The sequence below is a fragment of the Triticum dicoccoides genome, chromosome 2A, assembly GCF_002162155.2.
Source record: "Triticum dicoccoides isolate Atlit2015 ecotype Zavitan chromosome 2A, WEW_v2.0, whole genome shotgun sequence".
Taxonomy (NCBI): Eukaryota; Viridiplantae; Streptophyta; class Magnoliopsida; order Poales; family Poaceae; genus Triticum; species Triticum dicoccoides.
Window position 1 is genome coordinate 357,984,162 of NC_041382.1, and position 10,228 is coordinate 357,994,389.

The window sequence follows — 10,228 nt, forward strand, 5'->3', positions numbered from 1 at the left end:
TGAATGAGTGATATTAGTATACTCCTTATACTCTAGAATGGTTTGAATCTCCGTATTTAATTCACCCATAAAACATGCAAGCATAGCTTCATTCTCCTCAACAATACCACATCTAATCATGCCAGTTTGTAATTCCTGATAATATTCTTCTACAGAATTTTTTCCTTGTCTTAAACGCTGCAATTTTTGAAGTAATTCATGTTGATAATATGGTGGAACCCAATGAGTACGCATAGCAGTTCTCAAAGAAGCCCAAGTAGTTGGAATAGGATATAATCTACAATGTTCAGACCACCAAACACATGTGAAGCTAGTGAAAGCACAAACAGCAGCAGGAACACGTCTCTCCTCAGGATATTGTAAACATGTAAAACGTTGTTCAGTTTCTAACTCCCATGTAAGATACATATCAGGAACATATCTACCCTCAAGTGGTAGAATATTCAATTTCAGTTTAGGAAGATGGTCATGATCTCGTATCTCATATGGTGGTGCAACCCTACCGTTGCGATGATATACCTGAGGATGGCCTGGTGGTGGTGGTGCTGGTGGTTGCACGTTGTTCTGATTTTGATCAACCTCATCCTCATAATGGTCCTCAACCTCTGCAGTAGCAGCAGAAGCTATAGAAGCATCAACAGCGGCACAAGAATTTTGCCCAGGGTCAATGGGAACGTGCTGTGCTTGTCCCACTTGATCGGGAAGGTGACGTTGTTGTTGTTGTTGTTGTTGTTGTTGTTGTTGTTGTTGTTGCTGTAGAGGTGCGTTAGGTGCAGCCGGTGGTGGTGGTGGAAGACGCGCGAGAAATTCATTGAACTTTTTATCGAGCTTTGTTTCGAACGTCTTCTCCATGCCATCTATCTTCTCCATGGCCTCTTCAAATCTGTTTAGCACATCTTACACCTGTCCACTCATCATTTGCTGAAATTTATCATGCAACTCCTTATTCGTCATGTTCTCCCAGTCAGTCTCGTCGGCTTGTGATCCTGCCATGGTTAGTAGCAATAGAAACACACAAGAATATAATCCTACAGACTACTAACAAGAGGTGCTCGTGGGTGTCACAAATCCGTCAAGCAAATCTCAAATTCTTACCAGTTATTACCCAGCAGCAGGTGGTCATCGGCAACCATCATAGTCCAAAATCGCAAAGCTTGGGTAGAGCGATTACCAGGGAGAGTCAAACGCACGACGTAGATATATGTGGAGCTAGGAAGGCTTATAATATGGTTGCAAAAAGGGTCAGCAATAATCAATTCAGAGTTGCAAACTTGAATAAACGCTCAACGACGGTACTGTGCTGGTCCTAGGCTAGACCGTGCTAGAGACGCGAGCCTAGAACACTAACAAAATCACGACACTGCACATAAACAAGGGAGGAGCACGCTGTATTTTTTCACTTTTTTCCTCTTTTTTTTGCTCTGCAAGAAAAAAAATTCAAAAAAGTCTACAAATGGTCTAAAAACTGCCTAGCAAGAATTTTCCAGACTTAGTTTATTTTTGAGTTTGGAACTATTTTTCTACTGTGGGTAGCACGGAATTTTGGGAGTCCTACTCTGTCACGACTCAAAGTATCGCGTGATCTGGAACTCGAAAAGAAAGCAACAAATACTGGACTCGGACTGGTAGCGGAGATGAATCTGGTGGAACTCGGACTGGTGGCGGCGATGAATCTGGTGGAACTCGGACTGGTGGTTGTATATGGTGATGGTATATCTGGACTCGGATTGGTGGTGGTATATGGCGATGGCATATGCGGACTCGGATTGGTGGTTGTATAGGGCGATGGTATATGTGGACTCAGATTGGTGGTTGTATATGGCAGCGGCGATGTATATGGTGGGGTGGTGGTATATGGCAATGATGATGACGATGGTGCGGTGGCGGCGTGACAACCTGTGAACAGAACTCGAAACTCTAAGGGACTAGACGCTAAGACCAACAACTCGACACGATGATGCAACCGCAAATTCAACAAAGCAAAACTCTAAAAAGGATATGCAAAGGCTCAGATTGGTTCGGATATGACGAACTAACCCTAATTTTTTTGGCTTTTTTCATGGACTCTAGGTATGAAGAACAGACTCGATCTAAACTACGAAAAACTATAAAATCTCACCGAGCAACCTGGAAATCTGATACCACTTGATAGAGCCGAAGGTGTCCCGATGTTTCAATGAGATAGATCACGTTTTCCGTGGGAGTCGACTTTGACGATCCGACTACGAGCGTGCGAAGACGTCGCGCCTTAGCAATCGCTAAACCAACTTCCGAGGGTTATTAACCACGCCGGAGCATGATCAACCTGACCACGAGGGTCTATTTCCAGCGAGCAAAGGAAGAACAAGCAAGAAACTAAGATTACAATCTGGATATTGCGAATTAAAGAAGAAAGCTTTATTAATGAAGGTGGAGTTATGTGACGTCTTGGTCTGGTCATTGGACACAAACGAAGTACGCGAAGTTGCAGCTATGGCGAACTTTTAATCTAAATAGAATCCAAAGTCTAAACGACGCCCTAAGGGCTGTATATATGGAGGAAGAGGGGAGGAATTTCGTGGCCCTTGGAGGAGGGGTCCGAAACCAACCCTAACTCTTGTTTCCCCACACATACGAACTCTAAAAACAGCCTATACTTAAGTATTTCGAATATACATGGGACTAGCCCAATAATAAGGTGACACAACACCTAGAATAGCCTCTCGACGAAATTTATGAAGTGGCATCTTGTATATTTCGTCCAAGGCTTCATGCACTCCTTATGGTGGCTTCAAAGTCCTGAAATCATCACTTGTAACTCCGTTCTTGATCCCTTTGCGCATGCCATCATCTCCATGCTTGAACTTGCTCCAAGGTTCATCTTTCTTGTCCAAGCTAGGCCCTTCATTTGTAAGAAAAACAAATGTATCCAATTTAGGCAGCATCATATTCTCATGAACATTAGAATCGTTACCAAGAAACGAAAGTACCTGATAATTCAATTGGCATGCGCGAGCTCTAGTAATTGGTCCAGTATGTATAGCAGTAGGGGTTGTGGGTGTAACAATGGTATTGATGTCCTCATCATTGTCATTAGATTATTGTACTTGCATGTTGTGTCATGTCTCTGAATGGATTATGTTGTAAGTTCCCCTATGTTGTCCATGTGTTGTAATGATCCGAATTTTTTAGGCGAGGTAATCCTCAGTACTTGCATGATTGACATAAGGTGAACTATTTTTTGTGAGAGCCTATTGTATTGGATGAAATAACTGTTTGACTCAAAGTGTATCCAACCTACTGAATTCGAAGATCACGACATTTCTAAATCATAATCATATATAAAGGTGGAATAAATCTTTGTTGTGGTTCTGAAAAAATAAATAAGAAAACGTAGAATTATCTGTGGATATTCTTAATCGAATACAAATTGGATTTGAATTTAGTTGTCAGGGCCCAAGGCAAACGTGAATGCTAATTCCCAAGTTTTGAGCGAAGCGGCTAAACACCCACTATGATTTGTGGGCTGCTTGAAGCAAGTGTTTGCGAGATGGAAATTACTGTCTACCCCCTAACACTTGACATCCTTATCGACCGCATTTACATTACTGTCGATAGGGGTAGACTAGTAACTTCAATCAGATGTGACATGACCGCCTCTGAGCCCATTCAGACACGGTGGGCACCAAACTTGGGCAGCAAAACACATTTGATTCAAGCTCTTCCGAAAGACATGTGTCTCTCCCTCCATTTCCCCATTCATACACGGTGGGCGGCAAAACAAACTCTCCTCGTCTGAAATCAGTGTAGGCAAATATTTTAAATAGGGGCAGATGTGTAACTTCCCTCAGACATGACACAACAGCCCTACCTGTCAGCCCCGTTCATACACCGTGGGTGCCAACTGTGGGCGGCAAAACACCCTCTCCTCGCCGAAATCGCTACCGGCAAATATTTGGGAGATGCGAGATTACTGTCCTATCCCCAACCGACGTGGTGTCTAAAATTTTAAATGGGGGATAAGTTTGTAACTTTCCCACATTTCAGACAAGCGCGTCCCAAAGTTTAAGATCCCCCTCCCCCTCCATTTCCCTATTCATACACCGTCGGCGCCACGACAACCTCCCCACTATGGCCAGCCTCCTCCGTATGTCACCCCATCCTCCACCTTGCCGGAGCCGCTACCCCTACCCCATCGTCCACTTCAAAAGATGGGCATCTCTCATCCACGCCGCTAGACCAGGATCCTTTCATCGCGTCCTCTCGCTTCATCGGCACCGTCGTCCACCTTGACGTTGCCGCTCCTACGACCGCCTCGTCCACGGCAACATGATTTATCCCCCGACCTGGTTGTCTGCTGTCTATAGTCTTGTTCCCTGCTGCAGACAGCCATCGCACCCGCAACACCCTCAACGTATCAGCAGGGGCCTACATGGCATCGCAAGAGAGGTGGTACTCTTCCATATGTGTTTAAGTTATTGGTGTCACCCGGAAAATAGATCATAAATTGTTTACTATACTTTTCTTGTCCGTACCAAATCGTAGTGGCTAGTTGAAAGCAAACATTGGTTGTGAAGTAGATTTGTCCGGTTTGCACCTTAAGATCCGCCATGGCACTGTCACTATACTCGTAAAGCTTATGGTTTCCCCACTTTATATTCAGTACCATCATCGTAGGTGCTTCATGCCGTGCTAGCACTGCTCCTCAAGACCTCAACCCATCAAGCGAAACAACATGCCGTTCATAATTCCAAAGCAGAAGTGTTGAAATACAAATCTGATATGATGCTCATATCACTAAAACAGAGAACGTTTAATTGTTCACCTAATGTTCCTATATTCATTTCGAAAAGCATGTGCGCCACCCACTAGTCCAGCTAGTTCCAGTTTCTTGATTTTACTCTTGATGCTTGGGGTTTTCCCCTTTTATCTACTCTACTATGATTTGCGTAGGTGCTTTCTGTCGTACTAGCATTACCCCACCCTTCAAGCTAAACAACACAACACTCAAAATTCCAAAGCTTAGTTGTTCAAATATGATTGTGATATGATACTGATATTAGTTAACAGACACATTTAATTGATTAGCTAAAGGTCCCACTTGAGTTCCCAAATGCATATTGCGACATATAGAGAGACAGCAGAATTGCATTTCTTTGTCACTTGTTGACTGTACTTTCTTGTCCATACCAAATCTTAGTTGTTATTTCAAACCAAACATCGGTTGCTAACTACCCTTTGCGCGGTTTGTAGCTTCAGATCTGCCATCCCACTACCACGGTCAACACTATACTCATCATGCTTACGGTTTCCCCATTTTATGATGACCACGATCAACCTACGTGGTTCATGTCGTGATAGCACTGCTCCACCCATGGAGCTAAACTAGCTTAGTTGTACAAATTCAAATATGATATTATGCTGATATTAGCAAAACTGAGATATGTTTAATTGGTCAGCTAAATGTTCCTACTTTAGTTACAAAATGCATGTGAGCCACATATGGAGATACCAGAAGGAATATTATTTCTCTGTGCGCTCTGGTTCATCATGGGTGGGCAACCGACATTGTATAGAAAGACTTGCAATATCTTCAATCTGCTTGCTCTTCTTTAAGATGATCCTCTTCTCTTCTTTAATAAGTATGTTCCTTGTTGGGAAGAGTAGCAGAGACATTTGCGGTCGACTGGTCAGGTCGAGTTGTTCTCCCTTAGTATATTTTGAATCTGTCAGGTCAGGTCGACTTGTTCTTGTTTACTATATGTTGAAGTTGTCATCCGCGAAGTATCATCACTTCTGGAGCTCTCATATTTTGAGTAGTAGGCCACATTACATTAATGCACACACCAAATTTCAGCATGCATGGCATCTCTCAGGAGAATTGCAGAGATAGCACAAAGGGGTTTATAGGGAGGTCGCATTGGATTAGAATCACTTTTGCATTACAAAGATAATCTCACTTGTTTTATGTTTTCATGCATGTCAGGTATTGAACATTATCAAAATGAATATGAGAATGGGCGCACGATAGGAATATTGTGGAACAATCCACTGGCTAACAAACTTGGCATGGTGGAGGGTGGCCTATCTTATTCACCCATCAAGGTGCTTGCTCTAACTTGGCAAGGTTGTATTGGTCGCACACATTTTGCATCTGACCTCTTGCATTACTTCTACTTTGTTACACCATCTTCTTAGTTTAAGCATCATATATGAGTATATGCCATACCTATCCATTTTTTGTACCTATTCCATGTGTCATCATACTATGTTTTTAGTCAAATGTTGTTCTTTCGTAATAGATGTCCAAAAGGAAGAGGGTGAGTGCAGATCCTCAAGGAGTACAAACTAGGTATTTGGAAAAGGTAGTGATACCTATTCAATCAGATAGATCAACATTGTAACACCCACGATGCGGCTATATCTCCCACGTGTCGGAGCACGACTTAGAGGCATAACCGCATGGTAGGCATGTCACAAGAGGGGTAATCTTTACACATCCCATGTACTGAATAAGAAAGGGATAATGAGTTGGCTTACAATTGCCACTTCACAGAAATACAAGTTAAACATACATCATCTAGAATACAATCAAGGTTCGACTACGGAACCATAATAAAGAAAGACCACCCCAAATGCTAGATCCCCAATAGTCCCAACTGGGCTCCACTACTGATCAACATGAAACAAAACAACACAACGAACAAGATCTTCATCGAGCTCCCACTGGAGCTGGGTTGCGTCATCTGCACTAGTATCCTCGGCACCTGCAACTGTTTGGAAGTATCTGTGAGCCACGAGGACTCAACAATCTCACACCCGCGAGATCAAGACTATTTAAGCTTATGGGTAGGAAAAAGGGTAGTGAGATAGAGCTGCAGCAAGCACTAGCATATATGGTGGCTAACTTACCCAAATGAGAGCGAGAAGAGGAGCAAAGCATGGTCGTGAACTAGAAGTGATCAAGAAGTGATCCTGAATCTACTTATGTTCAAGCATAACACAAGAACCGTGTTCACTTCCCGCACTCCGCCGAGAAGAGACCATCACGGCTACACACGCGGTTGATGTATTTTAATTAATTTAAGTGTCAAGTTCTCTACAACCAGACATTAACAAATTTCCATCTGCCCATAACAGCGGGCACGACTTTCGAAAGTTCAAAACCCTGCAAGGGTGTCCCAACTTAGCCCATCACAAGCTCTCACGGTCAACGAAGGATATTCCTTCTCCCAGGAAGACCCGATCAGACTCGGAATCCCGGTTACAAGATATTTCGACAATGGTAAAACAAGACCAGCAAGACCACCCGCTGTGCCAACAAATCCCGATAGGAGCTACACATATCTCGTTCTCAGGGCACACCAGATAAGCTAAGCATACAGGAACCAACATAACCCAAGTTGCCAAGGGACGGCCCCACATGGTGCTCTAGCTTGGACCAACACTCAGAGGAGCACTGGCCTGGGGATTTCAAATAAAGATGACCCTTGATTCTGCAGAACCCAAGGGAAAAAGGCTTAGGTGGCAAATGGTAAAACCAAGGTTGGGCCTTGCTGGAGGAGTTTTATTCAAAGCAAACTGTCAAGGGGTTCCCATAACACCCAACCACGTAAGGAACACAAAATCAAGGAACATAACACTGGTATGACGGAAACTAGGGCGGCAAGAGTGGAACAAAACACCAGGCATAAGGCCGATCCTTCCACCCTTTACCAAGTATATAGGTGCATTAAAGTAAACAAGATATAATATTGATATCCGAATAATAAACATGTTCCAACTAGGAACAAACTCCATCTTCACCTGCAACTAGCAACGCTATAAGAGGGGCTGAGCAAAGCGGTAACATAGCCAAACAACGGTTGCTAGGAAAGGTGGGTTAGAGGCTTGACATGGCAGTATGGGAGGCATGATATAGCAAGTGGTGGGTATCGCGGCATAGCAAAAGATCGAACAACTAGCAAGCAAAGATAGAAGTGATTTTGAGGGTATGGTTATCTTGCCTGAGATCCCGCAAGGAAGAAGAACGAGTCCATGAAGAAGACAAACGGGCGTAGTCGAACGAATCCTCACAAACGCGACGTTATCAGAACTAACCCGAAGAAGCAACACCGGAAAGAAGCAATCAACATGGTAAACATCCATCACATAAACATGGCATGATGCACAACCAAGTATGATGTATGTCTGGTCTAATGAGGCATGGCAAGGCAAAGTGCACAAACAAAACTACAAATTAAGTGGAGCTCAATATGCAACGAGTTGCATATTGACGAAACACCACATGAATTATTTAGTTCTCTCTAGATTATGTACCCAACAATATTAAATGTTGTTAAACATGGCAAGAGGGTGAAGCATAAGAAAACTACCTATCTAGGCAAGTTTAAATGAGGCCGGAACAACAAACAACAAGTCCGGAAACTCCTCATGTGCATATTTTAGGTTTGGTACTGTTCTTCCCTAAACCAAATTTTAGAGTTGTTAAACATGCAGAGTAATGCCACCATGTTAAAGTAGGCATTTTTCTACCCCATTTACATATAAAGATTATTTGAAATGGACCTACGATTATTTAGTTATGACATAAAGCATTTTAACAAGTTATTTGAGCAAATTTAAACACACAACATTTTAAACAGGCCAAACATGCATGAAAGTTGGATATTGTGAATCTAGATGCCATTCTAAGCATTTTTCATATTTGAAGTTTTTACATATGATGCACGGTTGGTGAGATATTAAATGTATGAACATGAGCGTCTTTTCTGTAAAACTGCGTTCTCTGGGAAAATAACTAAATTCGCCAGGCAGAAAAAAATATGAAATGGGCCGAAACTGGAGGGGTTGGGGGCGCTGCTCATAGTGGGCCTTTGAGGCCTTTGGCGCAGTGAGAAGGCGCTGGGCCTGAGAGGAGGCCACGGTTGGGCCTTAGCTGCGAAGTGGCCCGGAGCGTGGTTGCGGCCCAGGCGCGCAAGAGGCAGGTAGGCCTGGAGCTGGGCTTCGGGCGGTCGACGCTGAGGTCAATACGCGTCTGGACGAGCGGGCGATGCAGAGGTTTGCAGGCGCACTCCTCTGCTCAAGAAGAAACAGAGCAGAGCAGCGGTGGCCTAGAACTTGCAGTGGAGGCCGGCGGGCGTGGATCCGGCGAGGTTGGGGCCGATCTGACTGGCGGTGAGGTTCTACGGGCATGGGGCGGAGGCAACCCGGCGGCCACGGACTTGAGGCGAGGGGTGAAGCAGAAGACGCCGGCGCACGGGCGAGGCACAGGATGGCGTCGCCGGACTTGGCGGTTCGAGCGGAGGGGCTTGGCGGGTCACTGGAGCGTTCGACACGGGGCAGCGTGGTCATCCAGGGTTTGACAGAAGCAGAGCTCGGCAGCAGCAGGACTTGGTGAAGGGCAGCGGAACCGGGCGATGTCGCGGCGGAGCTTGGGCCCTGGGATGCTGGCGAGGTGGCCGTTCGGGTGAGAAGACGAGCGCGGGGACGACGAGGAATACGGGAAGGCTTCAGAAGAAGGTGAGGCAGTCGAGGTCGTAATGGAGCTTCAAGTACGGGCGTCCATGGCGGTTTCCTTTACAGGGAGAGTCAAGAGGGAATTGAGCAGGGACGCGGAGAAGAAAAGAAGGAAAGAGGTTAAGGACAGCGCGCGAGGGACTAGCCTAGTAGTTGCCGGCGGCGGCGCTGGTCTTCGGACGGCGAGGCGAGCAGGGGGCCTGGGACAAGGCATGGCTCTGGCAGGGAAGGAGGGTGCTGTGGGATTCGAGCGGCTGCGATGTGGTGGTTGGCTCGCTGGGGAAATCGAGGGAGAGTGGGTGGATTTGGATCCAGAGGAAGATAGTGGTGGCGGCGAGAGGGATCGATGGGACATCTCCCTAGATTCTAGGGTTGGTCTGGTTCAAATAGCAAGTTGATCTAAAAGCAGACTAATGGAAGCCCTCTAATCCAAAATGAACGGCTGAGAAAAAAATATAGGTTAGGAAGTCCAAATAAGAAAAATGAGACGTTTTGTAGATATTTGGGGATGATCCGAACCCATTGGTGACGACTGCCCGGGTCGGGTCCGGGACAGCTTCCGGACGCGCGCGCGAGGACGGCCGCGGGCTGACGAGAGAGGTTAGGTTGGGCCTGGCGGTAAGTAATGGACTATGGAGAGCGGGTTGGTCTAAGAGAAGAGGGGAGAGATGCAGCCAGGCACGGTTTTCGAAGACCGAAAACGTCCGACGTTTAGACTGACTATAATGCC